The sequence below is a fragment of the Gallinula chloropus genome (assembly GCF_964237585.1).
Source record: "Gallinula chloropus genome assembly, chromosome: 16".
NCBI lineage: Eukaryota > Metazoa > Chordata > Aves > Gruiformes > Rallidae > Gallinula > Gallinula chloropus.
In genome coordinates, this window is record NC_140101.1 from 4152542 (window position 1) to 4178107 (window position 25566).

At 44.6% G+C, this 25566-nt stretch overlaps 1 protein-coding gene across 1 annotated transcript in view; it reads right to left on the bottom strand.

Moving 5' to 3' along the window:
* Positions 1 to 25566, bottom strand: part of CDH4 (cadherin 4) — a gene marked incomplete at its 5' end in the record, with an annotated part of 444834 nt that overhangs the window by 99284 nt on the left and 319984 nt on the right. The window lies entirely within an intron of this gene.

The window sequence follows — 25566 nt, forward strand, 5'->3', positions numbered from 1 at the left end:
TGGGAGAAAGCCAGGAAAAGTGTATTCCACATATTTTCAGCCTTTTTCCTCCTCCTTTATTCATGACTATTTTCTAGGAATCACTGAAATTCTGTGCCTTAGATGTGGAAGAATCTGTGTGCACAAACAATGCTATTCATGTGTTACTGAAACCATAGGCTCCTTAAACCGTCCAAATTGCTCATCCATACCCGGCATCTTCAACCCATTAATCACTTCTGAAAACGCTGTCTGCAAGCTCCCACATCACGTTCTCAGTCCCTGCACACAAATACTCCCAGGAAATCTGAAGAAGGGAGCTGTTTTGCTCCCTTTTTTACCCAGCACTGCCGGCTTGACACAGCAAGGCCGGGAAATCCTGTTGGGATGCTGCCATTTCATTTGACTCTCTGGTGAGGAAAAGCGTGTTTGGCACATTGCTTCTGAAACCCCTTCCCTCCCGTGCCTTGAGAAGAACACCACAAACCAAATACAGCATGATGAAATACATGATCCTTGGCTACAGAGCTGAGAAAATAAAAAAAAGGGAGGTTAATATGTTGTCCTAGCAACCCCGACTATTTCTTTAAACCCAAATTTGATTTTCTGACCAAATGCTGAAAGAAGTTCTTACAACAGCACGACTATTCCTGAAAGAAAGTGCAAGGTACAAACAAATTACCACCCCCCCGCACCACCACAAACTGTCTTGGCAGCGTAACAGCGATGCACATAAATTCTTCCCTAACAGGTCTATGAATACAACAAAGTAGTGGGAAGATAATAGAAATCTCATAGCTGAGCACAGGTTAGCATCACTGCTATGGCAGATGCACGCTCAGAGAAGCCTGAGCAGGCTCAGTGGGATGCAGGAGCACCCCCCTTCCACCCTGAAACAGCCCCGATTTGGGGAGCAAAGGTCATTTCCCAAGGGAAGAGGAGGTTTTGCTTGTCAGGCGAAGGAATTGGGACAGGGCTGTGGGCTGCTCTTGCACTCCTCCTGCATGTGACCTACTGCTATTTCTTCCTCTCCTGATGCGGGAGGCTGACAAGATGCTGAACGCGCTGGTGCAGAATAATATCAGATCCCCTGGCTCTGAGAATCTCCTTTGATGCCTTTGTCCAGATCATTACCAAGTTTGTACACTGTTTTCTTTGTGCTGCCTCCACCAAACAGCCCGCTCCCGTTAACGGCTAATAATGTCAGTTATTACTAGACACTGCCAGGATTGATTCGTGCTGCACCTACACTTCTGGAGCTGAAGGTCAGGGAATAGAGACAGTTTCATCTGTCTTTTCTCTACAGGATTCATGGCTTGTTAGGCTATTAGTACCAAGGAAAAGTGATTGGACTTACACAGGTATAATCACTTAAAAGAGGTACCGGGGATGTTAGGGCGCTGTCACAATGCTGCACACGATGGTTGATACAGGTTTCTGTGGGCCCAGCGGGTATTTGGAATCAGGACCCAAGCAGACAGGCGTGAATCCAATTTTCATTAGTAAATCCATGGGTGAAAAGGAGTGCATTAAAATCAAGCTTTGCTTCTGCAACTGTGGTTTTAATGACAGCAACCGACTCACCGGGTCAATAGCTGAAGTCCCCAGTCCCCATTTTCGGAGTCAGCTTTCACCCTGCCAAGCACAAAGGGCTGAAACCCGAATTTATGCAACTATCCATGTAAATGTATCACTCAAGCCAGGGGGTTCCAGCCCTAGCCATACATGTTTGTAGCTAGGCTTAAGGTAAGTGAACACACAAGCAGCCAACACTGGACCTCTAGCTCTGAGCCACCTTAGAAATGACAAAGGGTAATGCAGTTTTCTGTCTGTCTCCATCAACACGCATCTGCACAGCTCCAGATGACCTGTGCAGCTGTACAACATCAGGATTAAACCAGTCCTTCATCCTTAACAAAGCTTTTCCATAACAAAGGAGAAGAGAAGAAAACCCCAAACAAACCCAAGGTATCTGTACTTTTCCTGCTTTTTGCTGATGGAAACACGGGAGACGGGAGGGACTCCCCGGCCCCACGCCACTGTGGCTGTACCAAACATCACACCAGTCTCCCTCCGAGGAACTAAAATGGAAGCAATTTCAACCTGAATCACAGAAGGCAGGAGTTTGTTAGTTCTTCCTGGACATTTTTCTGCTCTATTTCCTGTTGCATATAGTACCCAGATCCCATTGTGATAGAAGCATTAGAAATGCATAGAGAGACAGAAATGGGGGAAAGGAGGCTGGATTTAAATATTCAGTGCTAAAGGCACTATATTTTATTTTCAGGAAATGCAGATAAACAGAAGCTCTCTAAGAAAGCTATGTACAGTTTAATAAAGTGTATGCTATAGGATGTCCTTGCAGCACTTTTATTAGCATTAATAAGGTCTAAGCTGTCTGTATGTAAATCATTGCAGATCTAGGAGATGAAACATATCATAAGACCCACACAACTTACCCAATTATACTAAGAAAAATCCATGAGCTAATCATACTGCATTGAGCAAAACAAAGATAGGGGGTAATGGCTTTAAGCTGAGGAGGGGAGATTTAGATGAGATATGATGAAGAAAACCTTCCCAGGGAGGGGTAGGCTCTGGCACAGGGTGCCCAGAGAAGCTGGGGCTGCCCCTGGATCCCTGGCAGTGTTCAAGGCCAGGTTGGATGGGGCTTTGGGCACCCTGGGCTAGTGGGGGGTGTCCCTGCCCATGGCAGAGGTGGGACTTGGGAGGGCTCTGAGGCGCCTTCCAACCTAAACTATTCTATGAGTCTATGTGGCCAATATTTAGCAATAACTTTTCATATGTTGTTAATTACCCTCCAACTCCAATGGTTTGCCTGTTTCCTGCACTTAATTCCATTTCCAGTATGAAAACAAGGGTGTCAGGTGTTCAGAAAAGTCCCCTAAGAAGCAGCACTTGTCACAGAAAGTTGCAAAGACCACTGACAGCAAAGCAGAGTACAAATTACTACCAGGGAGATAATCATCGCACAAAAGCAGATGCTTTTTATATTGGAACATGTAATTTTAGCACTCTTAATGAGATTTACAAAAAAATATATATTTTTTTACTGTAATCCTGTAACATTTGGCCAAAGGTTTCATTTGCGTAATTCCCAGGGTGCAGCTTAGTAAATCTGGTTGAGAAGTTAAGAACATTATCTGAATACAACGTAAGGTTTGCTGCTTTTGTCGAAACTGTCCCTGGAAGAGCTTACTGTAATAATGATAATAATAATAACAACAATCATCATCATCATCTCCTCTATTCCCAAGGAACTCGCTAGATCAGAGGGAAAAATTACTGGTTGGGGGAATTTACTGTTTCAGGAGAGTGACTTGTTCTTTCATTTATGCCTGGGAATTGAGAAGGTAACATAGCTGTAGGATAATCTTCTGACTGGAGAAATTACACATGAATTTGTTTTCACTTATCTTTCTTTTTATCATCAGTCAAGAGTTATGCAGGGTTCTGGGCTACAGAGCAGCCTGTGGAAGGACAGCTTTCCTTAGCTGCATTTATACACTGCTTTATGCAGAGATCCCTGGGAGGGTTGAGTCTCTCCACGCCAGGCAGGGTACAACACGGCGTATGATGATGTGAGCAAGATGAATGATGATGGCTGGTGATGGTTGTAAGAGGAATTTGCTTGTTAAGCACCTTTTACTCTCTAAAAATATCCTACAAAATGGAGGTCTCTAAAATATCTTAAAGGACAGTGACACTGGTGAGGCGAACATTCCAGATAGAAAGGCAAGTTACAGGGAAGATGTGATGCCCTGATGCTATCCTATCTCATGAACAGAGGTGAAGCTTTCCACACAGAAACCCTGGGGTGCTGAGTATTCTCACCTACACTGACAGGTACAAATGGACCATCTGGAGACCGTGGGACCAGCCACCAAAGTCAGAGAGGGAACCTGCAGCAGAGCAGCTGGCACCACACTCATACTGCCACAGCAGCCTCGCAGCCCAATGGCGATGCAGGGGACTGTGCAGGGTCTGAGCTCATAGCACCAATGCACCCCCAAAAGGGAGCACAAGGGCTCCAGTCAGTATTTGCAATTCCGGACAGGAAAGCCAAGAGTCAGACTTGGCTCTTGTTTCTCTACAGTAATCCCAGGGACAGAAGAAGTCTGTGTCGCTTTAGAGATGGGTGTTTCCCACTGCAGGTTCTCATGTAACTGAAATGTGTGACTGTGAACATTGCAGTTCTTGAGCTAAGATGAAGAGCTGAGCCCTTCAGAGCTGGTTTTCTCCTTTGTAGCAACGTCCCTTTTCGATGGGCTTGGAAAGCAGCCTGCTTGTGACACAGGGCTGCATCCCGCTCATACAGGTATCTTTGGGTTTGCGCATCTCCAGCAGGATTTGCTCTGTAGCTAAACTGTTCCCACAAGTTTTACCAGTATGCAACGTTTCAACTCAGGAGCTCCTCTGAGGTACCAGATACTATCACTCCATTTTGCTTCTGTTGATCCACATCCTTGCACCCTCAGCACTTCCATTTTTCACTGCGGGGCTCCCAGTTTACCCGCCCTCTCATCCTAGCAGATGACCAGAACCGCCAGAGATCCCTGCAAGAGGATCAGAGCAGCATCGACTATGGAAAACTGTATGCTCAGCAGCTTGGAGGATACCTGGGAGTCTATAGATGACAAAGTTCTTGCAGCACAACACTGCCAGTAAAAAGTGGCCTGATGGAGATTGTTTAGATAGTAGTATAGAAAATGCCTGGAAGCCTCAGAAACCAGGTGTATAAGGAAAGGGTGAACAAAGGACAACTGAGCCTACAGAAGATGAGAGTGCCATAACAACACTATCCCTGTATCTGATAACCTGTACTTAAAGGATTTCACTCATCTCTCCACGGTCTGGGTTCTGAGAATCACTGGCTGATGGTATATGTAGCTGGCTGGGAACGTATGGAGCGAAAGCAAGGCAGGCTGTTTGTACTCTGTTGCATTTTCTATCCACCAACTAGAAAATAAATTTTCTTTGAAGTTCTGCATCTTGCTCTATAATGGCATGGAGTTAAGAATGCCTTTAAAAAAATACTTAATTTCCCAATCTCCCCAGAACACTGTGCAACATTTGCACTAACATGACCTGGGGAGACTTAGACTTGATTTTTTTGTTTTATAAAACCCATTATAATTATTAATGAACACATAAAATAATGTAAATGATAAGCAGTAAGTGTCTTTTATTATTAAGCTCTTAGCTATTTTGCCCATTAAGAAAACCAAATTAAAATAATTGAAGACTATAATCTGTCATGCATTCAAAATGCTCCATAGAAATTCAGACAGGCAAACATATTCAAAGTCTTTAAATGAGCACACTTAAGAGTCAGTCTAAGCATTCCAGGATTGGCTCATTAATTTTAGTGGAAATATTTAATTCAGCTACTCTTCCTGCTTATTGAAATCCTTGCTAAAGACTTATTTATTTTTAACTGAATCTGCAATATGTTTAAGTCATTTGTATAAAAGTTCTTAACTCTTATTTCACAGTTGCTTTAGAAGCCAGGAGACAGACACACCTCTAGCCCTCTATTTCCCAACAAATTACTGAGTGCTGTGCAAAGAATCACATATGCTTTCAATAAATAGATGCAAAAGTCAAATGGACAGAGAGAAATTAAGACAGATTTGGGGGCCCAAGCAGTTTAAGGCGCTATTTATTAACTCCTGCCCCCTTTTATCACACTTGCCAATGGTTCCAATCTACTGCCCAGAGAGAAAGAGAAAAAATAAAGAAAACAAAACATCCTCTAAAATCCTTCAGTTGTCTTTGGAGAAAACCATCTATTCTGTGCCTTGCAAAGTGGATGCGTTGACACAGCAAGGGCAGCTTTCATGTTTGAATAAAAGGAACGTTTCCACTAACTGCAACCTGGGTTTAGCAGCAGCCTGCAAGTCTTTATCCACAACTCAACTGAGCAAAGATCCCCATGGCAGTGGTGTTTGCAAAGGAGGTTAACTAGGAAAAGATCTCACTTGGTGAAGAAAGGATGTAAATGCACATTTGTAATCGTGGATTTCTTTTTTCCCCTCAGGAAAAAAGACTGGAAAGGGACTGGTTTCATCTCACATGTAACTTTTAAAAATCTTATTTAAGAGCTAGCCAAGTAAACAGAAGACAAGCAAACCTTTCCAGGCTAACATCCATCCTCCTGTCTTGAACACTTAAGCACACATCAAATTTCCTGGAAGAAGTGGTTTTCTCCTTCCATGTGTTGTAGAGACTAATGCTTAGACTAGATGCCTGACTTTTACAGGGTTGAGACTCACTGCAACGAGTGCCACTCTTCCTGCAGGTACCATCAGCATTTGGCCACTCATATTATTACTATGCAAGAGCTTAAGTTTCTTCTTTACAATCCAAAGGTAAAACCAGCCTGTAAAAACACTCCAGTTGTCGTAGTGGCTAAATGTCTCTCAGGGCAGGTTGACTCTTCCTCTCCTCCAGTTGAAATCTGTGCAAAGTGATTTATGATGTCTTCATTTTGATGATGAAACAGAGTAAAACTAGTATGTCAGAGAGATTAAAGCTGTCATTTACTTTATTGATGTAACCGATGATGCAGCCAGCACTAAAGAAAGCAACTATATCGTGTTCCAACCCAAAGAGGGGAACCTCTCCCACACTGGCTCGAGCTTTGCAGAGAAGCCTGCTGCTCCCGATCCAGCCTGCCTGCCCCGTACCAGGAGGACTTTGCTTCCTCTGCACTGACCCTGGAGCGCTTGGCTGAGCCGCTTCACCAACTGTTCAGCTGCCGAGAGCTTCCAGCATTTCACACGTCCTTTGGCTGTCACCGGGCTCCCTATGTCCAAGGGCTGGTTTCCAGTGCAGCAGTTCCCTTCAGGCCAATTACACCCATGTGGATACGTTTCTCTGGATCTCTCCCTCTACCCATGGGTAGCTTTGATGGTCTTCACTCCCTCTCTGCCTTCCAGGGTTTTTTTTTTTTAAATTATTTACTAGGGTTTTTCTCCTCTACCTGGATGAAGATGTAACATTGAGCAGATGGAGAACAGGAGAATATAAATCAGGCACAGTAAGGAGACCGTAATGCAATGGGAAAGAGGAATTTCTGCCTGTGATTCTGGCCAATAACCGTGTGTGACCCCATGCATAAATCCAGGATGAAAATTAACTTGTCAGACTCACAGTCCAACTCAGAACGACCATTATTCTGCTTGGGATAGAAGCAAAGTACCGATTGCTTTGCCTAGGAAATTCCACACATGATCAGATGAGAGGCTACAAGCACAGAATCCCTGGTGCACAGCATGTAACCAGGCTTGGGATCTGCTACATTTTAACTTTGCTTTCCTACTTGCTGAAACAGCAAAGGAATAATGTTTTAGCATGCACTGTCTGGACATAAGACTGAGGTCTGCCGGATTCATGGGGCCAGTCTGCTCCCTGTGCAACTCCACTGGGCCAAGGTTTCCCAGCGGTGACTTGGGACCGACAGCAGCTAAGACCACGCCAGCCCTGCCAGGTCTCTGGCTTTACCGGTGAAAACTCAGTAAATTGCAATTTGTTGCATGGTCTTCATGATTAAATAATTAAGCAATTTTCATTACTTGCTATTATGAAGGTCAAGAAGCTAATGTGCCTGTATCAGGAACTGGCCAATGCTAATGGATCTTCCACATCTAATGGTAATTGATATGGCAGAGTAATTTCTAAAGAAACATGTGCCTTTCTTTGGGCCTTTTGCAGCCAGCTCAGTTTTGAAGTACTGTGGAAATGCTTCAGATGGCAGCAAGGTGAGTGAGAGGGAGGAGAGCAGCTCTGATGGGAAGAGATTAGTACGGATCAGCAGAATACCACCACGTGACCAATGTCTTATCACTGCCAGAGCATTGATAGCAGAAGCAATGAAACTCACTCCTACTACTCTTTCTCTTATCTCTCTCAGAAGAAAGCAGATTCTCCAGTGTAGCGACTGAAGGCATCCCAGTGGAGTTGCGTGTGCTGTTATCGGGTGAATTTTGGCCCTGAAGAACCGAGCTTGGTTCACACTGTGCAAGATGCAAGCGGCTGATATTACAGGACTGGGATTTGAACCAGATGCACAAGCCCTCCTCTGCTGCAGAGGATGCTCCTTGACAAAAGGTCAAAGAAAATACCTCGGAGAGTTCAAAACACGCTGTTCTTATTCCTGTGCTCGAGGAGTCATAACAGCCAAGAGAAGATCATCCTTCATAATCTATTTATGAAGGGCTACACACTGTTATCCTCAGGTAGGGTACTATCCTGCAGCGCTGTCTTGCAGCTGACCCTACTGCTGTCTGCTATGGTGATGCCTAAGTGAAGACCAAGTCAAGATAAATAAATCATAGCGATGGGACTTTGTCCTCATCTCTCTTTGAAGTGTGTCTGTCCTGAAGCCTTGTTCCACCTCTTCCACAAAGCCAGCCAGAAGGATCCAGCATCTTCCTGTGTAAAACTGGGCGGGAAACCCCAGGGCTCAGTGCAGAAGATAACCAAGGGTAACAAACACTGACCTGTGCAGGAGTAACTCTATCACTGTAACTAATGATCAAAGTCCTCCGCTAGTATCAATCAGTGGAGACTCACTGGCTTCAAACAGAGGCATGCTAATTTATTTCAGCTGAAAACATAGTCCCTGGCATTTAAAAATTAAGACTGTGCAGCAGCAGAACAGGGAAGAACAACCTTTGCACGACAGGTGGCATTTTAACTCGAGCAGCATTCCTCTTGGTAGAGCAGTGAGTTGGGGCACAGGGAAAAAGAGTTGTTCACTGGACAACATGCATACTTATGTCTTCACAAAGGCAGTTTTTCCCAGACTTGAGGGATATAATTGGTCTTAGTATGACCTTTGCTTTTGTAACGAACGCTGGCTTTCCCAAGCATATATATCCATACATTGAATTCACATTTTGCCCGACACCTAGAGATACTACTGATCACAGGGAAGTGGCACTGAGGCATGACTGTGAATGCTGGGCTCAGCACAAAACCAGGCTTTTGGACCTGTCTGCAAATAGCTAACAACAGGAAACAACAATAAACCCCTCTAGTGTGTATGTTTTGAAGAACAAAATCTGCTGAGGCTTGGGTTCGAGACACTGCTTTGGGATGCTTGCAGAGCAGGATTTAAAGCTCCGCAGTTCGCAAAGTCTCTCTAATAAATTTAATTATAGGAAAAGCAAACCCATTCATTTGTTCGATAGGGTAGATTACATGACACAGTGTTTACAGAAATTATTCCGACGGTCAGGAAAGGGAACCACCAACTGTGAGGAGGCAGAAAACGAAGCTCTCCCTATGCACAACAAGAGCAACGCTAACAGGCATCAGCACAGGTTGAGCCTTTCCTGTTTATTATCCACTGAACAAAGCCAGTGTGAGATGACTTTGGTCCTAGAACTAATCCTTACATGCTACTCAACTCTCAGACAAAATATTGGATCCTCTGTAACTTTTCCCTAATGGCCAAATTCTGTCCATGGATGGATAAGTACACTTCCTTCTGCAACAGCTAATCACGGCTAAGCAGGACGTCTGAGTGCTGTGTTTTTCCTTCAAGCAACTGCTGACATGACACTATGAGGACTAAGGTGTCAGAAAAATCCATCTTGGTAACAGCAAAGAGGCAGGAGTCAGGTATGTGCACCCAGCCCTGCACCATGTGACCCAGCATCATCCCGACACGTCTGTATTGGGTGTGCACATGCACCAGCTACCCATGCAAAAATGCTTAAGAACAGCTACATGCCATGTTGCCATTGGCATGCCAGCTACATTCATCATCACATCCAAGGGTCCAGCTTCCCACAGCCCCTCCCTGGGAGCTCTCCTCCGCCCTGGCCCTCCCGTCACATCTTCCTACATCTCAGCAGCTTTGCCAAGGGTCCCCAGCAACTGCAGCTCCTGCAGTCAGGCCGGACAAAGGCACCTTTCCCTCTGGCATGGATGTCCTTAGAGTCAATCACCTACGGTTCCTGCCAGTCTGCTCCGTGTGGTAGGGTCAGGAGATTGCCTTCTAGGAAATTTCAAACCTAGCAGAACTCTGCTCCTTTGGAACGAATTCACAGGGCTGGATTTTTGGCAAGTTTTTCTCTTCCATTAACTACATTTCTATGAGGGTTAGATCTGAGACCCCTGCTTACTTTGACTTGAATTCATGTTAGACTTATTCATATGACTTATTGATGTGCTTCTTGTCCACATGCTTTGAACACAAGAGGCAGACAGGCCTGCTTCAGGACGTGGCACCGTATATTAAAGAAGAAAGAAAAAAAAGAAGCCACCATTTCTGACATGTTTTAGAGCCTTTTCACATCTCACTTCCATTTACAGCACATTCTGCTTATGAATTTAACCCCGCAAAGCCAGGAGCAGTTCTCAAAAGCCACAAGCACAGATGCAACCATGAGCATCCCAGCGCCCCAGCGCAGTAACACCGGCAGCATTCATGCTGGCAGGTCTGTCTGCAGAAGGCACGAAGCATGGACACCCCAGCAGGCACCTGAGCAGCCACGTTGCTGCACAGGTACTTGAAGAAGGACTCCTGCAAGCACGTCCCAAACACCGCACAGGCAGTTACAGGGGCTATGCTCCCACACACCACACATGAAACACACGGCAAGGTGCCCAGAGCTTCACCTCCGCTCCAAAGGCTGGGCACTTCCTAGGGTCTCAAGAGCCTCACCACAAGATATCTTCCTACCAACTGACCGGGGACACACGTTAATTTGCTGATGTCATTTGCCTTTCCAAGCGCTTCCATGGCAGGTGCAAGGTGCTCACTCAGACTTTCCGCACGGACCCACAGCTCGGTGGACTTGGGGAACAGGGACAATGGAGTCCAGGATGCTCTGGGATGGCAGGACTCAACTGCCTATTTAATTACGGATACTTTGACAGACATACAGAATTTCTTGTTTAATTTTTTTGCAGTATTATTAATTGATAATTTCATTTCCGATCTGGTGAATTACATGCAATTCCTTCACCATCAGTTAAATGACAAGTTTAGAGCAGAATAGTTTAGGTAAGCAGATTGTCAGTGCTTATGGCTGTAAGACATAATTATGTACAGCCAACTGTGTAACGCGCTTGAAAAAATTATAAGCCTAGGCACAGAAATTAAAATTATTTCAAGATGAAGTTGTACAAATACAGCTGCAAAAAGCTGCAAAATCCTATTAATTTATTCCAACTGTAGTGGGTAGTGCAGCGGGGTTCCCGTCCCCGCCGCCCTGCCAAAGAAAGTTTAACTATCACACGCAACAAATTAAAGGCTGGATGTTTAAAACCTGAACGTGGCTCCAGAAAACTATTTCAGCTATTATTTATGTACTCATAAACTTCTGGGCATCAGCTGGTAACTTGGCGTGATGACTCGTCGGCGTGTCGGGGCAAACATTAAACGCTAAATTACCATATGTCAGCTCAGGGTAGTTAATAATTCTACCACATCTTGGACAACTTGAAGGCTTTTCTGAAACTGCTGTCAAATCGAATCTTTCCTTCGATCAATAAAGAGGCACAATGAAACACGCCGTTTGTGGTATCTGAAGGAATAGATTAGCGAAATACTGTAAATGCGACTGGCAGGGCCTAATTCCATTTCTTACCCAGAGATCCCCAATACACGTATCAATACTTCCAAGGAGGCGACCCATGGGAAGCAACAGCACATGTCTGTACCTCACTTATCTGTTTCTCCTACCTTCACTTTTGGTTTGCCACCAATCCCCCCTCTCAATCTCCCCCCCATCTGGGCTGCATGTTACCTCCAGATCTAACAGGCAGCAGTTAATTACGGGAGCAGTGCTTGTTCCACACCACTGGGTCTATCAATCGCAGAGAGACGAGTAAGATAGAGGAAGACTGAAAGCATAGAGAACCCATCTGATCTTCTGCTTGTTTTCCAAGCTGTGTAACTGAGATATCTCTAGCAATACCAAGAGTAAGGACAAGCAGCAACCTCTGGGAACAGCCAAACAAGGAGGGAAATGCAGAAATCTGCAGGCTGGGCTTTATTTAAGGAGTACTGCTAACCCCAAATTGCACTTCTGCTGCCACTTTTGCTCTTGGTCCAGTACAGCTACAACTAACACACACTACTAGAGAAGTAAAACTGATTGGAAGGAAATGTTATTTCCTTCATGCATCTGACAGCATCAATGAAACTGTTCAAGATACTCAGCACTGGCGCATGGGGGACAGATTGTCAGTGCAACTGTGTTCCTGAAAAAGCACCTGAAACAAAAGTCAAATTATTTCTAGGGGTTGCAGCATGTCTTGCTATAAACATGCAAAAAATCTGTCCCTGGCTTCCCATAGTGCAGGAGCCACAGCTCATTTGTGGCCTCTATATGAGCCCTGGAAGAGATTTTCACTTAACACAACCTGCAAGCAAAGGTGTTGCATTGCAAGTGATTTCACCCAGCCTGGTCCTCACTCCCGCAGGCAGCCCTGCAGGAACAGAGCCGGGAAACCCTGCTCTAGTTTCTTACTTGGAAGCACAAACAAAATCTGAGCTCTTGCAACACCTCGGTGTTTTCTCATGCTCTTTGATCTGTTCACTGTATCCGCTGTCATGTCGGATTTACAGTTCAATTGGAAATCAGAAATACACCATCCAGGTTTTACGGATCCATCCTGTCCAAGACACACGCCTTCTTAAAGCCTTGCTGGGGACGTGAAACACGGCCCCTGAAACATGGTGGTCTCTAATGACCTTTAAAACCATCAGCAGTGAGCGAAGGAAAACCGTTTATCACAGAACAGGGTTTTTTTGAGCATTTTGGGTTTTTGTAATTCAGGTCACTGCATCCAACTCTCTGTTGCTGATAGATTCAGTCGTAGCGGTTGTTCTCAGGCTGCAGGGCCCCGAGAAAGTGATGTGAGAGTTGCTGGTGGCAGGAAATTGCCTTCATAATACTTTCAATTTAAAAAAGTTGATAATGACGCAGGGAATAGGTCCTGTGGGACCTGGGAGGATTGAAAATAATCCACCAGTGAAAGAATTGTGAACTGCTGACTTTCGGCATTTAATTGGGATGGAATTACAGGTCATCTTCCTCTATCAATCCCATACATACTCAAATCATGTTAGTAAAAAAGAAACAGATTATTATTTCATACAGTATCTTTTTTTTTTTTTTTATCAAGAGGAAATGAATAGAAGAGTCTGTTGCATACCAAAACCATGTGGATGCTTTATAAGCCACGCCATGCTCTGCAAGCTAGTGCAAGTCAGCATGGCTCCGTTTAGTTCAACGCCTTTACACCCATTTCCACTGGCTGACAAGCTGACCCAGTATTTTGGTGGTGATTAGAGAGGGATATTGCTTCATGCTTATTTCTAGGAAAGCTCAAAGTTGGCTCTTGTGCCTTTGAGAAGCTGGATGTGTGCGGGGGAATGATGCTTCTTCAAACTCTAAGTCTTCAGGGCTTTTTTTTTTTTTTTCCCTTTTTAATAAGAAGCAGGAGGAAGATTTCCTGACCCTCTGAACTATCCCTGGTTTTGAATACGCTACATGGCATGCCTGTAAACAGAAGAAGAAAGCTCTTATGTGAAACTTTTTAAACTGCAGAGGATGATGGACAGCAAATGGGATGCAAGCCAAGGAACATGACAATTAGCACTGAGAAAGTTTTCAGGGTTTATTCCATCAGTCAGCACTTAAGGAGGCTTTGAAGGGGAAAAAGCATCCTTTTATATATTAATCCACTACTTCTGCACTTTCCCCCTATTCCGTGGATTTAGTGCTTAGCTGCTAAATATCTATATGCAGAGCTTTATTAAGAGGAGTTGGTTTACTTTTTGAAAGATTCCACATCCATTAGTTTACAGAGAGAAAAAAAGGCAAAATCATTTCGCCTGCTGCAACATCCAGAGTTTAAATGATGATTTACTCTTCCCCAGCTTCTAGTACTTAACGTTGGGGATAAGAGAAAAGCTAGCACTTCTTGCAACGTTATTTCTGGCCATCACCTTACTAAAGAGTCAGGTTGTGCTACCGATGATAAAGGAATCCAGTGAAAGCAAAGGGAAAATCCCCCACATTTCACCCCCTTCCTGTTTGGTCTTGGCAGACTTTGTATCTGAAGAGGCGCCTCACTGTTCCAAGATAAAATATTTTCTTTTTTCTTTATAAAGAAAAAGTTCTCTCAAGCAAGAAGTTGGGCAACAGCAGGGGACAATGCCATGCCAGTATTAATTAGCAAATTCCAAATGAATCATAGTTTATGCTTAGCAGGGTATGCTTGAAAGCTATGTGAACTTTTAAAATGCTGTGTTGAGCATCATAGTTGCAGCTTATTTTCACATATTTTTTAAATAAGACTGACAAATAAAGAGTTGCTTTGGAAGGGCATCTTATTCATTCCCTCCATGGCCCTCTTCCCAGGCATTTGTGATCTTGCCCATCTCTTTATCTAGAGGATGGCATCCCCCTTGGTTTGAGGCCACTACTGGGGGACAGCATTTTCCCTCTAATTAAGAGGTGGCATGTGCTGCTGTCCACACTACGCCCTGAATCACCTAGCAGGGGGTGCGCTGTGACATGCCATGCTTGTCATTTCCATGGCTCTTTGATCCCGAGTCCCTGGGACTCCAAAATTTGCCTTCCCCACAGAGGAATGGTGCTCCTCTAGCCGCCTGTCTGTGCCAGGGCTCCCACAGCGCTGCGGGTTGGTGCTTTCATGGGCCCAACTCCCCTCCTCAGCACAGGAAGCAGGACTGGGTGGTGGGTACATATGGCAGCCACCACAGCGACAGACTCTGATCTTAATTTCAGGATTATTTAGGTTGTGATAGCGCTGGGGCACCTGCCTCTGCAAGGCTCATCAATTCTCTTTGATTTGGAAGACTCTGTGCGTCTGTGCCAGACCGTGAACTTCAATTTCAGCACAGAGCTTCATTGCAGTTTTTCTTCTCTTTCATTTTTACATTGACATTAAAGACGCAGGAGCTGAGAAAATAAACCAGTGCACCAGTACAAGGCATTAAGCAGGAATGGGAGGTTCAGGGCACTCACTCAGGTAGCAGACAAGGAGAAAAAGATGCCCTCGGTGATGTAAGAAACACCAGCACTTCAGCTCCAACCTTCAGGGTTATAGTGAATAAGCAACAGATCAGACTGAGAGCATCTTTGAACCCCTGCTCTGAGCTTCTTCAGGGGCTCAGGACGTTGGTACAGAAAGGTTTTGCTGGCCACTGAGCAGGCCAGCAGAAAGACCGTGGAGATACCCAGGATGTGGACACCCCAGGCTGTGGCTGACCAAGACACAGTGCAGGGGTTTTCATTTCAGCTTTGGAAGGTGGACAAAGCACTCAGATGTCCTTTCTGCCATGGGAGACCAATGCCACCTTCCAGGGGAGAAGCTCTTTCAAGGCAGGTAGAAGCAATGAAAGACCCCCTAATTTTTAAAGGACTACAGTCTAAGCACAAAGAACATTCCAAAGCAATAGAAAACTCACACAATCACACCTTTTTCATGTGTGCATTTCTTGAATCAGCTAAAGGAAGAGCATGCAAGCACTACTACTAATTACTAACCACTAACCCTGCGTGCCTCTTGCCTGGGAGGAGGGAGAAAAAAAAGGGAAAACAAAGAAAATACACCTCCGCCTCTGTTCTGTACCCAGGATAACCCCACTGCTGGCAGCAAGCGGGCTGTGGAAGGACCCAGTCACTCAAATCCACATTGCACAGCGTGGATTTAACTTAACCCAAACCTGTCCACAACAATTTAGCAAGAAAGGCAGTAACTGTGAGATTCACATGTCTCCTCCTGCTTTCCCTTACCCTGGGGCAAACAGAACTGACCGCACAGAGAAAATCTGGGAGCTATGGCAACCTAAAACCCAACTGCTATGTCTGCTGGGATCCAGAACATTTAGAGCTATTTTAACCAAATTAGTATCGATTAGAGACAAACTAGAGTCTACTGAAGTTAATGGACAGATTTCCATTGACTTCAAAGGACTTTGGAGCAGCCAGTAACGCAGGAAACAAGCATCAAAACGAGAAAATGCATTTTAGTCTGACCCTAATTGTGTGAGATGAAAGAACTGTTTCAGGGAAAACTTTCTGAAAGTATTCTGCCCGAGACAAACACCTTGAATGGTCAAAATCCAGCAAAGCCACCAGTGAAAGAGTCTGGTAACAGTAAGTGTGGCCAGCTCTGGGTATCAGAGACCTGCAGATGTACCAGCTCAACCGACAGCCATGGAGGATCTTTTACTAACTTAAACAGGGAAAAAAAGATCGCAGTTTTGTGCATGTAGATATACTCACATGCTAATTTAGTTTTACTTTCCACTCAAATTTATTTTTTCTAAGAAAGAGATTTTTTTTTTTGCTCCCCCCCAAAAAATGTTAGTTTTTAATTCCTCACTACAAACACATAATTGGTCCTTTTGTCTTCACAGGACCTAATCATCTTCTCTGAGGGATGAATATGAAATCACAACACAAGTAATTTCTTTAAACTAGCCTCTCTTACTGCCTAGAACATTCTGCCGTCTTTAAAGCTATGTATTTATGTAACAGCCAGACATCCATTAAAAACCACCACTCTTACGGCCCAAGAGGAATAAAAGGGATTTCATCTTTCCCTGAATACTAGTGGGGGTGGTGATCATGACTTTACTGACCTTCATGCTATTAGGTCCTTCCCAGAGTTGGTGTAATTAAGTATTGAGCCTGTGGAAGAAATATATTTTTTCCCCCCACTAAAGAAGCTAAACGGAGAGAACTTTAAATAGCTTGTGAGGACCAGCAGCACCATATTGTTCTCAACTCCGGCATTATACCTCCCCAGCTTTCATTCATTCAAGAGGCTTAGCAGGTAAACAGATAAATTCCACTTGAAGTCACTTGTGCTGCGCTCGAATGGCCATGGAGGCTCTACCAGCTTTCTTGAGCACACAAGAGTTGAGAAAATTTGAGGCAGTAAAAGCAAGAAAGGATTTTGGGCTTAAATGCTCCATCCTGTCTAGTTCCTTCTTCTATCAACATTCAATGGGACATTTTGCTCAAAGTGTATCAAAATAAGTACCAGAATCTGCCCATATTTTGTTTTGTTTTTTGGGATGGAGGAAGATCCCATCACCACCATTATCAACAGGAAAAGAATACAAACAAGCAGCAAACATCTGGCTACCAGAGTCCTGATCGCCAGGTCTTTTGTTTGTAAAGGTGCCAGAACATCATCCACCAGAGGCTCCAGGCCTTTTCAAGACAAACCCTTCCTTCACAAAACCCCTCTGAGAAGTACAAACACAAAGCGCAGCAGTAGTTGCTGGGAGCTCTTTCTCCAGCTGTGTTGCGATCTAAAACCCCAACGTTCAACCAGGGCAGCTGCTGTTTATCCCTTGCCTTCGCATTGCTCCCATCTAAGTGTCACCTCAGTGGTCACCTCAGAGTGCTCAACGGGGCAAAGAGCACGTACCTCCACGCTGCTACAGATAACCACGACTGGGATCGAAAGATACGGTTCAAGCATCACTTAATGTCCTATTATCTGTGGATCACTGACAGGGTTGATTATAACAGTTTGACACGACTCCAAAGGAGCTGTTATGGTCTATTGTATCAATAGGTACCTAGGGAGCCTTTAATCCACAGATCCATGTGTAATAACAGCGCACTAAAAACACAGTAATTTTTTTTTAAAAAGTTCCTACTGCTAAAGCAGTAAAAAGAAGCAAAAGTAACACTCATTGTACAAATAAAAGCCCTGTCATTTTTCACATGACAAGGGCACAAAAAAGTCTGAAACCCAAGATTTTTTTCCCCTTTCAGCTGCAATATAAAAATGATCCAAAATGTTTACGCCAGGAGACAATTTGGAATGACTTGTTTTCCTGCTGAGCTATAATCTTGGTCAGCAGGAATGCTACTGATGTGACTCAAGCTGTACCACTGCTGTACTGCGAAGGAGAGAAGGGGTGAACTGTCATAATTCTTAAATTAGCAGAAACAGGGTTATTTTGTATGATGTGTGAAAGTATGAAAATAAGCATGGGGTGAAGGGGGAGATTTCTTTGTTTCCCTTGGAAACTGGTAGATGTGTTTGATTAAGAAAAGTCTACTTCCATGATAGGTTCTCATGATGTTCCTGATTCTGTGGAGACAGGCGGGGTGTGAAGGCACACGTACAAAGATAAATCTTTTAGCAACAGAACTGAAACTATACATACAATATACAGTTATCACTTATAAAGTCACAGGCTCTTGCTTTTTTCAGGGCAGATTCTTTCAAAACAGCAGATTGTGTGGTGAGGTCTATGAGATGCCATCCCAGAAAATAGAGGCATTCAAACCTGTTTTCCTCGAAAACGCTGCTAAAACCCCATTTACTTAATACAGAATTCTGTTTACCAGAAGATGCTTTGGAAGCATCTGATTGCTTATTCTTTAGGCAGTATCTTTGTGCAGAAGCAAGATAGTTTTCATAGAAGGGTGTAAGGTACACAAACATCCACTATCTCCGATGAGAGGAACGCTAACTGTTCAATCCTATTCCCATTTAGTCCAGACACAGAAACACATCCACAAGAAGTTCTGCAGAAGAATACACATCCATTATGCTAGTGATCAGATCCTTTCTTGTACAGGATTCTTAACGTTTCCACTGACAGTTGTGACAGCAGGGTGTCTAATATCTCCCAAGAGCTTTGATGAGGAATTCTCACATGTAGCACAGGCTTCTGTGACCTGACTCAAGCCCCCAAGGTCTCTGGGGTGGTAGAAAATGCTGGGTTACAAACCCATAAAATAAACCAATGCTTGACAGTATGTTTCCAAACGTTATTTAAATGGAGACTTCTGTTCCCGTTATTAATGCCTTTAATATGTATTCTCATCTCCTCTTCTCTTTTTATTACTTTGTGTGTCTTTCTGGTTATTTAAAGAGTTGTGAAAAGAGCTGGTCAGCACTTCAGAGCTCCCACCGCTCCTCAGCAACAGATGCTGACCATGAAGTTAAAGACAACACAAAAAAAAACCCCAAACCCAACGCAGAATCCTTTTCTCTCAGAGGAAGACAGGCAAACACATCCATACCTCCCTGTCCTGCTCCTCCCAGCTTCCTACCAGAGAGCAACACCAAGGCAGCACTGCGCTCACCGCCTTGTTTTACCTAACAGCATGGGAGTGCGAGCTCTTTGCCACTGTTAATCACTATAGTTACCTGGACTAGCTTTGCTGTCCCACCGGCTCCTGGGGGAGCATGAGGGAAGCCCATGAGAACATCTCACATCCTCAGCAGACGAATCTGCAGGTGCTTGAGCAGCTTGTGCCCCCTCCCCGCATCCTGCGCTGCCCTTTCCTTGGGGCAACAGCTGCATTTGACAGCCTGTGTGTTTGATGGCCCGGGTATCACACACATAGGAAAAGGGTCATGGTTTCCAAATCATCTGGTAGAGTAATGGGAGGAGACAGCTCCCCAGCAGCAAGAGCCAGAACATCTCTGTGCTCTGACATTGCATCAGGATGCCAGGACAGGCAAAAGAAAACCAGCAGTATCTCCCATGCTCTGAAACAGCTGGTCATCTACATCAGACCAGCGGTGGTGTAGGATCGTGCCAAATGCATCTGAGCTTCTCTGGTTTGCTCTGACTTCTGCATCTTTGTTCTGAACTAATTCAAAGCACTTTTCAGTGGTCAGGAAAGCCGGGACCATTAAACATGGGCTGAACAGGACAGATGCAGTCCAAAGGCAAAAAACCCTTCAGTCCTGTTTTCTAAATACTCTATTCCAGTCCCAGGCTCTCTCAGTAATACCTTTCTACCCTGACACTTCAAATGTTTATGTAACATTTTTCAGATTAACAACACAGCGAGGAAATAAAGAGCCAGACACTCCAGGTTCATGTGTAAACTATGTATACAGGGACAGCAAGAGACCTGATCCATTTGGAGCCTGACATCAGATCTCCAGGGATGCTTCAGATTGTTGCCCTACAGAATACCCAGAGATTTTATCTAACTCAATGGCTTTCCTAATACCAAAATGCTACTAATGAATAATATGAATGATGAAAAAAACTTTTATGAAGTCACTTGCCACTGGATTAAGTGTATCAAGATGTTTTCTTTGATATTGTCTTGTCAGTTCAAATCGAGTGACTCTTCCATGCTTTCATGTCAGGTAATTCCCAAGAAATTCATGGCTACGATCTAGAATAAATGTGTGGCTTTCAAATCAGTGAGAGCTGAATGATAGGAATTTTAAATTGCTGGGATAAAACCGCTAGCTACTTCATAACACTCATGCTGCTTCCAGATTTAATACCTGCCTTTTCAAACACTATCAATTCACTTAATATGCCAGTGGGGAATAGCATTACTTTATTTTATTTTCCTTCACAAGGATCATGAACCATTTTCTCTTACAGAAATGTACCAATTACCCACATGCCAATTGTCCCCGACGCACTCTGATCTTGCGGCGTGGACATTGAGTTCAGACGCGCGCCAAGCTTTCTGATGCTACAAAAGAACCACTGTGGGCTAAATTCAGGGCTGATGTAAGCAGGCAAATTTCTGCTGACATCAATGGAACCGCACTCTCCAACACAGGTTCTGAGTTTTGCCCTCTGCCCCAAGAATCTGACAAATGCCAATGCAAGTCAGAAAGAAACCTTTCATGTGAAAAATACCTAATTTAAGGAATTAGCAGAGCAAAGCCATAAAAAAAGAGGTTAGAAATAAGAGGCTACATTGTTCTGCTTATCCTGGGATGGGTAAGTTGGGTCTTACCCAGCACTAGCAGGGGCACTCAACGATGGGGAATAGGCAAGTGGGGTCTGCATGGCTCCCTGCCCTTGAGGGATGGCTCGGCATAAGGAGTGTGATGGACAAAGAGAGCCAGCCTTTGGGGAAGGCCGCGTCTGAGGTGCAGGTTTGCGGAGGCACAGCTTGGCCACTCGCGCAGCATGAGACGTGGCATCCGCAGGGCACGGCAAGCAAGCGCCAGGACCGCAAGCCATGTATCTAAGCCTGCCCTCGCTAATTGGTCCTGCTGAGGATTTGGGTATATTAGCCAGGGCAGAGTGCCACGCTAATGAAGCTGTACTGCGCCTGTGAGCCGGGCTGGAGCTCCGAGGATGCTGCCCTGTGCTAGGCGGCCTTTCTGGGCGTCTCGCAGCTCCCGTGGCCGTCTGTGCTGGTCACTGCCCCACACTGTGTCGGTACACCCTGTGAGCGTGCCACGGGGAGCAATGCCTGCTGCGAGTGCTGATGGTAAAACATACCCTGACCTGAGAAAGGAGCTTTGTTACTCAGAAGCTGCATTAGCTGACTACATCCCAGAGCTACCCACTTGCTTTACCTTTCGCAGGCTCCTGTGAAGGAGACAGGGCACTGCGCTTTGATCCTGGGACTGCTGGCAACGCTGGGAGCTCTGCAGCAGGTCCCTGCCAATTTATTTCTGGTAATGAATTGTCCCGCTGTTTCAGCCTTGTTTACAGTGATTTATTCAGAGTATATCTCCATATACATTATATATGCAGCTCTCACCAACACTCAGTAGACCTTATTCTGCATTGATTGGGATGTGCTGGGAGATACGCCAACCACAGTCAGCAGAGAGCATCCCATTGTACTTGGAAGCATTTACCTTGAACTTTCAGCAAAGACTATTCACCTGGCCTGCCTTTTGAGACCTATTTTAGGACTTTGCCTGTTATACCATGGATGCTAACACAGGTTACAGACACAAATACCATTCTTCAATAGAGTGGTGAGCTAACTGTGATATCCTAAGCACTTGGGGGATATCAGCTCAAAGCGATAAACAGCACTTTTTAGACATCAAATGTTTTTGAGATCTCAGTGACACATTCATAACTGAACTGCACAAGCCAGGATTTCAAAGCCAAAAGGACTTTGCTTCCGGGGATCGAACGCCACATGATTCTCTCAAGGTTACAAAACAATGGGATCCATGGGCTGAAGCCATCACAGAGCTATGGTCAAAGCTCTGAGCTTACATGTTGCTCTGTACCCCAGCAAAGCGTCCTGCATCTGCCTGCTGATTTTTGGGATACCTGCAACAATAAACTCAACTCTTCTGTAAAATTTACTTCAGCCAACTGGAAGGTTAAAAACAACTGTGCAGACTGCCTTAAGACAAGATTAAAACCAAATCACACCACAATTACTCCTCTGACTTGCAAATATTTACACGCCTCACACTGACCAGCCTGAGCTCCAGTAAGCTTGCAAGCACCTCTCCAAACCCCACTTTACCAACTGCACTGGAACAATTCTTGCTGAGTTGGTCCACCCCCCATTGGTAAGGCTGGCAGAACATTAAGGTGACTTCACGGAGCAAAACCCTAACGTCCAACAATGCTGAACCAGACTATACATTTATGTGGCTCTGTGGTGGTGAAACACGATGAAGAGACAAGAAAGAAATCAAGTCACCGGCCACATAAGAAAGGCGAAAGATCTTACTGTACTTGCAGGCTGTAGCGTAAAACCTCCAAGAGCCAACAGGAAAGATATTAATGAACATCTAATAGCATGTCTCAAAAAGAGACACTACAAGGGATGCACATAATGAGAGAAAGAAAGATGCTCTCTAAGAGAATAGTGATACTTAAAATGGTGTTTTATATCTCTTGGACCACAAGTAATAATTTAATTTGCACTGACCTTCAAGGAGGAGTCACAAATTTGATTTTAACCGGTGCTCATTCACACTGCCAACTCCTGCTCATCTCCTCCTAGTGGCAGCTGAAGATGAAGATCAAGGGGACAACCCCCTCCTGAATTTCACAGCCCTTCCTGGCAGACCCAGGGCCGAGTGATAAACCCTGCAGTGCTGCAGGCACAGGGATGTGTTATGGCTGACTTGTTCCCCTACAACCCAGCTGTTAAAAAGTGGAATAAGCCGTGAAACGGGTCGCTCCAGTATTGATTCAGGGAGAGCTGTGTTGCTCCCCTAAAGGGTTTGAGTGTTACAGAGGTAGAACGTTTCAAAAGACCTGATCTTGTTTTTCGTACCTATTCCCAGTGATGCAACAGGAGAGAGCTGGAGGCTTCCTCTGCATTCCTCCTTTTTACCACTGTATCTTAAAAACATTTCAAGAAGTTACACTCAGTTGGCATGTCACAGGCAGCCAAATTTCTCCATGTAAAGCCAGCTGGTGACCTCTCAGCGTGACTTCCTTGGACGAAGGCCCTCCAGGCGGCCGGCAGCCCCCACGGCCAGCAGCCAACCTCCCAGGGCTTCTGCCTGGACAGGGACCTTCTTTGTTTTATTGGTCTTCATTTCATTTTCATTTTAATGTGATGGTAAAAATTTTATCTGATAATCTAAACAAGGTAATAATTTTGCACTATAAAAGTGCCTGTCTTCTGCTGTTACTGCCACCATCGTATATTGGAGAGTAATATTTGCAGCATTATACAAAATTGTTATTCTATTAAAATGATAAAATGGCAGCGGTTTTATTACATGAGTGATTTCCCAGGCACTGAGATGCCCTTTACCGCAGACAAGAATAATAAACACATTATTCACCAACACATTAGGGAACAATCCTGTGATTTTGGAAAACAGTTGTAACAAACAAGTAAGTTATTACAGCGACATGCCCAGGAAGCGCAGCCCCAAATCTTACCTACTGTAACTAAGCGCTGCTAATAGCCAGGGACTCTGACTGCCTCGTGCTATGGCAGTTTGTTCCCAAGAAGTTGGCGAACTGAGACAGACACTGAGGAGTGCTCCTGCACTTTCCTGCAGTTCCATCTAATCCAGGCCTTGGGATTTTAACCCTTTTATTCCTACTGAAGTTTTAGGGATTTACCATCTGCTGCTGAGGGATCTATGAGGATGAGGAAGAGTAGAGGATTAAATTAATTAACAAATTCTAATCCTAAAACAGTGTTGCCAATGCTAGGGCTCTTTGAATTCTAATGAGGATTTAAAGAACACTGACTACTTCCCCAGCAAAAAGGAAGAAAATAATACGACATTATCACATTCCCACGCTACGCAGCACTTGGGGAGCATTTCATCCAATGGGGTCTATTACCAGCAGTATTTGGGTATCTGAGGTGCCTTCCCAGCCACATCTGCAACCAGGAGCACAAACCCACCCACACAGCTTGAAGCCACGTCAGGTTGTGGCGTGAAAACATTATCAAGGTTACAGATTACTGTACATCCTCTAATCTATTTTACAGGGTAAGCCTGAATCAGATAATGCAACCTGATATATCTGACTGGAGGAGTTGGGATTTTATTCCCTCCTCTTCCCTAGCTGAAGTGGACTCGCATCCATTGCCACCCAGAACCGGCTGGCAATCTCTGTGTGCCAGTAATTGACAGGACAGTCAAAACAGAGTAAACACACGTCTGAGATGTCCCAGGTCAAGGACTCCAGTTTATCACCAGAACACACTGAACACAAGGTGGGAAGGCAAAAAAAAGTGGAGAGAGCTTTAGCAGGGAAAACACGACGTCCCCCTCCTAATGTGCTTTGCTCTAGTATGAAAAACCAGACCACCACTCGCACTTGGAACAACATCTACCTATACACAAAGCAGTGATGTACAACATGCCCTCTGCAGCAAATGACGTTATGACATGGTATAGAACAGCAGCTCACAGAGCCACAAAAAGCACTCAACTGCTTGGGGAATGTGGAAATTTAAGCCATGTTGGGAAAGGAATTGCACCGGGGGACTTGGGCCCTTCGTGCTGGGAAGCAGCTTTGAATTTTCTGACATCGCTGTGAATCTGGAAAGGAAACATATGGAAACCAGATGACATGTTTCACAAACTGCCAAGCAGATTTTGTGTGGTTTTAGAGAACATGTACTCCAGGGAGTGTCCACAGCAAGTTGATGGTCTTGATGGCTAACATTTGTTTTGCATCTTTATGCAGAAGAACTGAGACACGATCATTCATCTGTCTTGCGTTTCCATACAGGTGCAGGCTTCCCAGCCATGCTAGAAGGACAGATGTTGCCTTTTACAGGAAGAGAAATAACAGCAGGGAGGGGGAGAGACTACTCGAGCAGATCAGAGGTTTGGACCGCTCTCTCCTGGAGAACCCCCATGGGTAATGCAGATGTGCTGGCTGCAGCAATCGCTCCTTGGAGCACGGGGCCTTTATGGAAACTAGACAACACTCCAAACGAAACCAGTTTTCTTATTAGTCTCCGTAGTGGAATAACAAACTGCAGAATTCATAATATCTGGAGACCAGTGGCTACATTTCGATTTTCAAGCTTTTGCACAACCTCTGTGTGCAAACAAACTCTTCAAAACAAATGCAAATTTGGCAGTTCATTCTAAAGTAAAAGCCACTTGGGGGGATTAAAGGCTGATGTACTATCAGCTGAGGAAATGAGTAACCCTGAAACACAGAAGTAGAGCTCCACCATTTGAATATTGATCCTTTATCAACTAGCGCTGCAAGTAGATTCTGAAGGACACCAATTCCTTAGTTTTTAAGCCTTTTATTTTTTGTAGGCAGGAGGCAGATGAAGAGATCTGACTGTTCACATGTTACATGTCCCATTTGCACAGGCAGACTCTGCCCTTTGGAAGCAC